This window comes from Lontra canadensis, unplaced genomic scaffold (genome assembly GCF_010015895.1).
Source record: "Lontra canadensis isolate GAN:19392208 unplaced genomic scaffold, GSC_riverotter_1.0 scaffold17, whole genome shotgun sequence".
Classification (NCBI taxonomy): domain Eukaryota; kingdom Metazoa; phylum Chordata; class Mammalia; order Carnivora; family Mustelidae; genus Lontra; species Lontra canadensis.
Genome location: NW_022631011.1, coordinates 4265623 through 4272264, shown reverse-complemented (window position 1 = coordinate 4272264; position 6642 = coordinate 4265623).

Genomic DNA, 6642 nt, shown 5'->3' with positions numbered 1-6642 from the left:
ATAAGCTACTATGTTTCAGCTCTGTGTATATATTGTCTTCACCCATTGGCCCATTTCTCATTCATCTAATCTATATGGCCTTTCTTTTCACAGTCTTTTATATATTTACTATTCATAAACACTCAAATCAGTATTATATGTGATTAACCAGGCTCTTGAGTTCAGTGTGAAAAACATAAACCAAACTCTCACCAGAAGAGACACTAAAACATGATTACAATGACTGTGAGTCCATGAAAATTTAAGGTGATAATTGGAAATTCATTATTTAATGATAACCTTCCTTAATATTTTCTTCCTCTTTTTTTAGTAAGGATTCTTCCTTTTCAAATTTCTTACACTGAAATTTCTTAAGTCATCATTTGATACTCACCTACACTTTGATGGTGCTACTCAACAACGTTTTGTAAATAATTGTTGAATTCAGAAACTTCTCTGGATGGCCAGGATTATGTAACTCATAGAATATTCACAGTAGTAAGTTTTATGATTTTTTAAAAGATTTCATTTCTCTCTTTGGGAGAGAGAGAACAGGGAATAGAGGGGGAGGGACAAGCAGACTCCCTGCTGAGAGCAGAGCCTGATGCAATTGCGGGGCTCCATCCCAAGACCCTGAGATCATGATCTGACCTGAAATCAAAAGTCCCAATGCTTAACTGACCTAGCCACACAGGTGCTCTGAAGATTCATGATTTAAATAAAATACTCTATATGACACAGTGTCCATTATACAGGAAGCTCACAAATGATGTTGGCTGTATGTTAGCTATATGTTTCTCTCCCTGTGTATTTTATAAAGCATAGCCAAAATTCTTTTGTAATTTGAAATTGAATTTCCAAAAGTTTTGAAAAGTACTGGCCCTATTTGCAGGAACTGAAACAACAAACAGAACAAAGACCTTGGAAATCATACAGCATCAACAGGTAAGGGTGAGAATTACTTAACAATGAATATGAAAGTATGCACAATTATGTTTTAAACCCAAAGAACAATTTGTGATGGGTTTTGACTGCTTTGGAGTGATCACAGTAAACTTTCTGGGCCTTACTGAGCACTGACAGGCAAGTCATCATATATCACAATAAATATAAACTTAGAGTTGAAGATCAGAATGAATGTTATTCCAAGCAACAGTAGTTGAATTGGCAAATTACTCTCTGCCATAAATAGAGTAACCTTGGAAAATTGTTGAGCCATAAAATTCACATCACAAAGACATCCGATACTTGAAAAAGGACCGTGCATTAACCAGCAAAAAGGGGCCATCAGTCTTCCTGATAGATGGGTACAGATTAATCTTGTTTTCTGGTTCATAGCAAATCATGTAATGATGATCTTCTCGTATACCAAAATGCTACTGCCCAAATGTCAGACAGTCTCTTTAAACACAGATTAATATTTTCCTACCTTCTTTGGCTACTCATAAGCTCATTCTTATTTCAGCTATAATAACCACATCCTATTTTGAATATGTCATGTTTAAGGTCTCTTTAAGGGGACTGCTTAATATTAGATGTCAGTACATTTAAGTGAATTGAATTTATAGCTTATTTATGTGCATTGTTAGAAATTTTTTTTTCCTTTGATAAATTTTTTAAAAAAGATTTTTATTTATTTACTTGATAGAGATCACAAGTAGGCAGAGAGGCAGGCAGAGAGTGGGGGTGGGGGGGAAGCAGGCTCCCTGCTGATCAGAGAGTCTGATGTGGGGCTCGATCCCAGGACCCTGAGATCATGACCTGAGCTGAAGACAGAGGCTTAACCCACTGAGCCACCCAGGGGCTCCTACTTTGATAGATTTGAAGAGAGTCTGTTAAAACTACTAAAAAGTTCAGCCCAATGTGAGACTAAACAATTAATTATTAACCACCATTTATCTCTGGGTTGATAACATTAAACAAATATTATTTAATTTTAATTTTCTTAGGTTTTGAAAGTTGACATTATTATTACCCATAAGCCATATTTTATGGTTAAATATTATATCACCCTGCTAACAAATGTAAATATTATACATATCAATTAAAACTTCATCCATACAGGCATATAGGGGGATCATACATTTCAGACCCAATTGTCATAAATAAACATGGATTAGCTTGAGAAAATATTTTCACAAGTGGTTGTCAAAACAGAGAAATCATAAGCCTTGCGCACTATTTTCTGAAATACTAGCTTCCAAACACACAGCTAATAACATTGCCTAAAGTGTTTCAAAAAAAAAAAAAAAGAAAGAAAGAAAAAAGAAAAGAACTACTAAATCAAAAATCCTAATACCTCTTTTCATGTCTTCTGATATATTTTAGAAGTGTTCTCACTCTTCTATGAATTGCTAATACATGGATATCTGTAGCATTTATTTTATAAATAATCACATGCACTATTTGACATCTGTTCTGTTGTCTCTAAGCAAATCAATGCTGCTCGTTAACTTTTCTCACACCACTATGAATGTAACTACAATTTCTCACGCAACTGTGTAATCATTAATGATGATCACAGTTTGTTAAACCTGGCAGAAAACAACCCTAAAGTTTATAAAATATCTTCATTCTGTAGACACTAGCAACAAGGTTGAAAGAATTTAAGTGACTTGTACAACATCATCCTAATTACTACTGGCAGTTCCAGGAAGAAAATGAATATCTAGCTTCTTGCCTGATGCTCCTTCCTATCATCTCTTTGACTATATATGGTTAATTCTATTTAGGGAGTCCTCAGTTCTTTGTTCTGAAGAAAAGACACTCATTCTAACCATAGACCACTTGCCCTGCCAGAAAATGTACATCTTGCCTCTTTGTCTCTTTTGGTGCCATCTCAACACATCACATGCACACACACCCCACCCCGCACACACACACACACAACCATGACATTTAATTGGCATAAATTATTTGTAAGTTCAGTCTAGAAAAATGCACTCAGTGGCACAATTTGCCTACTACTATCTTTGGGCACTTCTGTGAACTCACAAATCGTAACTTTGTTTACTTCTATTGCTTTATCATCCCTCATTCACTAAAGCATGTCAAGCATCAGGGAACAAATGTGATGTAGGGGTAGAAGAGGACAAAATTCCCCATGGTCAATTCCAAGGAGGAAGAGAAAGTTATGGCCAATAAGATTACCTCAGAGTTTATCATTCTCCACAGAACATGATTCCATAGATGGTAGGTGTTCAAATATATTTGTTGATTTGTTCTCATTTTTGTTTAAAAATAGGATTTCTAGCAAAACATGGACCAACTATTCACAATTGCCCATCATTTACTCACTGATTTAACTGGCCAAACTTTAGGCAGACTTCTCTCTTTCCCACAGGTCCCTGAACTCTGGCTTGCCCCTGAGTCTAAGCAGTCACCAAAGTATAGAACGTCCCCTCTTAACAGTTCGTTTAGAGGATCAACTGACCGTAGCTAAAAATATTTCCCATTAGACCACCGTGGTCACGCTATAACTTCTATTCTCTCACCCATTTTCCTCTCAAAAGTCCCCACTGGCCCTGCTTGCCCTACCCTGTACAGAAAACTGTTTTTCTGCTTGATTTTGTGATGCTTGAAAATCCTGTAGTTGGGAGAGTATTGTAACAGCCTTTTTAAAATGAAATTTCTCCTTACCTAAGTCCAGATTTGTTTTTATTTGGCATTATTATTAGGTCAAAGAAGAGGCAATTTCCTTTACTATGTCACATGCCCTTCTCCCATAAAAAGCAGAAATCTAAAAGCATTATATGTTTCATGTTGGAATACCCTATGAATCAAACAAAGCTTTCTATATTTTTACTCTTAATTCTTTTAGCAAATTCAAGCAACAGTATTGGTGTCAGTGGGTTTGTAATAGAGAACAATGAGGTATTCTGAGCAGCTGTCAGCAATGTCATACTCTTAACTATAAAGGGACTGACTGCAGGGAAGACTAAGCAGAATCCATATATTATATCCCAATTTTATTTTTGAACAAGAATGAGGCAGGCTTTCTCAGGAAATTCTGCATAACTGAAATCAGTGGAACTTTAGTCCGGTGTCTTAATACCATCTGAAATGTACTGAAGATTGCTGCTTCAGAATGATAAGCCTTGAAATATGGTTACTGGTTTAAACTTAATGTACGAAGAATAATAAAACCATTTCACAATGAAAATAATGTAACATAAAGGGAGATAAGAAAAGACTATCAACATATCTGGCATTCAGAAGTCTACATGTCTGAACATTATTATTACAACAATTTACTATTATATCTTATTTAAATACCACATTATTTCTAAAGCTGTTACTACCAGATATGACTTTCAGTTTTCTACTGACTCTATTCCATAACTTCAAAAAAACTTTGTCATGATTTTAGAGTTATCTACTTCTTCATGAGTTAGAACATGGGGGATGGAAAGGTTAAGTTGTTTGGGAGACAGCATCACAGGTTGGGAAAGTGTTTGGCAGCCCTTCTCTTTCCCTCATGGCAAGACTTTCAGTTTATTGGGGTTCATGCACTTGGGCCCTTATTTTAATGGAGTCCAAATCCTATTATCTATGCTTTGTAGAAAGTGATGTACTCTAGAGGATGTAGGAGTTGAGGCTTTAGTGTTATTTTTATATTTTAAGAAATAATATCCAAGGAATGCACTGAAATAACTACGGATATATTTTAACCATTTATATCTCTACACGTTCAGTTTGGAAAATCAGTCACACCACTATGTAGAGGATGAAGAAGTATAAAGCACAGTGGGATTTTTGCTTGTTTTTAGGTTATTTTTTTTTTACTGAAGTATAATTTGCAATAACTGAAATGCATAGTTCTTAGGTACTATAGGTCACTGATTTATATGTGACTCCATCTATCCCCATATATGTACGTTAATAAATATGTACACCTTATATATAGATACATAGATATGTATAATTGCATATGTATTGTGTGTATATATCTATATCTATATATCTCATATAATAATATAATTTTACAAAACCAGGGAGGCAGGAACACACAAAGTGTTTTAGGGACACAAGGAGAAATGAGGGTCAGACAGGATAAGCTCTCACTGATTGAGAAAGCTAACAGGCAGTCTTAGGACTAAAGCTTGGAGGCTCCCAAAATCAGGTGGAGAAATGTGTGTAGTTTCTTGTGGTTTGTTAAGAGCAACTGATGTCAGATTCTGAGAAGCTTAAAAAAAATCACCCAGATAACTTTTATCTGATATAAATATTCTAAAAGGTTGTGGGAGGTAAAGCTAAAGACCTTTAGATCATTTCAAAGGGTATTATACATAAATCTTTGAAATAACAAGAACCAAGGAGAATTGTTGAGTAAACTGAGCCTCTGGTTTTGAGTCAGTCAGAAGAGAGTTCGCCAAGGACCACAGGGGAGTCATTAGCCTTCTCTGAGTCAATGTTACCTCATCTGGAAAATAGGGAAAGCAACACCTGCTTCATCACAGTATCATGAGCATTAAAGGAGTTACTTCATGGAAAGTTCTAAGAACATGCTGCATTTTAAGTGGAAGATAACAACTGCATGACAACACCAAGGAAGAAGTAATGAATTCTAGCCAGAGAGTGAAAGAGGACTTTGGGGAGCATTTAAAGAAGAGGAAAGATGAATCTGACTTGGAAGATGATCAGACTTTCAACAATTGAGTTGGGCTTTCATGACCTAGTACATCTTTTAAGAGGCTTTCTACATTTGTATATTAATTTTAACACTGAAGCAAAAATATGAAAATGATTTTATAATCTGATAATATGTGTTCTGAGTAGTCTTTATTTCAGTGAAATCAGTATGTCTGAATTTTTCTTCTTATCGGCACACACATTCTGTTAACTGGTATGAGTTTCTTCACAGGCGAGGAAATCTAGAAACAACACAGAAAATATATATGTTGTAATTTTCTTAGCTTGAGATAGTAAAATTTTTTTCTGGTTTTGAGGAAATCATTCCTGGAAGCCAGTCTTCTTATGATTGATTAAAATTCAGGAGAGATAGAAAGAATGTTGGCACATTGGATGAAAAAAGGGAGAGTCTGGGGCTGTTTTCCAAGGATATTAAATGGTTATGGTCCATGGTGGTATTGTTTGCCCTCATAGGGTTATATTAGTTTCTCATGTTTATAAACTTAACAAGCCCTGACTCACTCTGAAATTCTAATTGAATCTAGATTTTTGGGGGGAGAATTTGTTAATAATGCCAAGTTGGCCTTTAGCTGGCAAAGAACTATGAGCTAATTCTGAAAACAGGCTGCTGTGAACAGAGACCTAAGACACATAATCTAACCATTAAGTTTGATAGTACAATTATCAATCACAAAAGCCATTACCTCTGCCACTGTGACCCTAACAGGGCTGTAAGTTTTTCAAGTAAGGCTTTTCTTCAGCTTTCTCCTCTCTTTACTACTTTTCAACCATTCAGAAACAGAGAGAAATTTCTTCCTGAAATTCTGGAGGAAAGGCTGGCTTTGCTTTGTAATATGGGCTACGCTGGCTTCCGGCAGGCAGGTGAAGAGCTCTTGTCAACTCAATGCAATATAGAGTGATTCAAAGGCTCTGACAAGGGCATAGAAAGTAAAGAACAGTGCTCTGTGGTTTGCCAGGAATTCATTCAAAGAACACTGCAGTTGTTTTATAGAAAAGAAAACTGTGTATTAT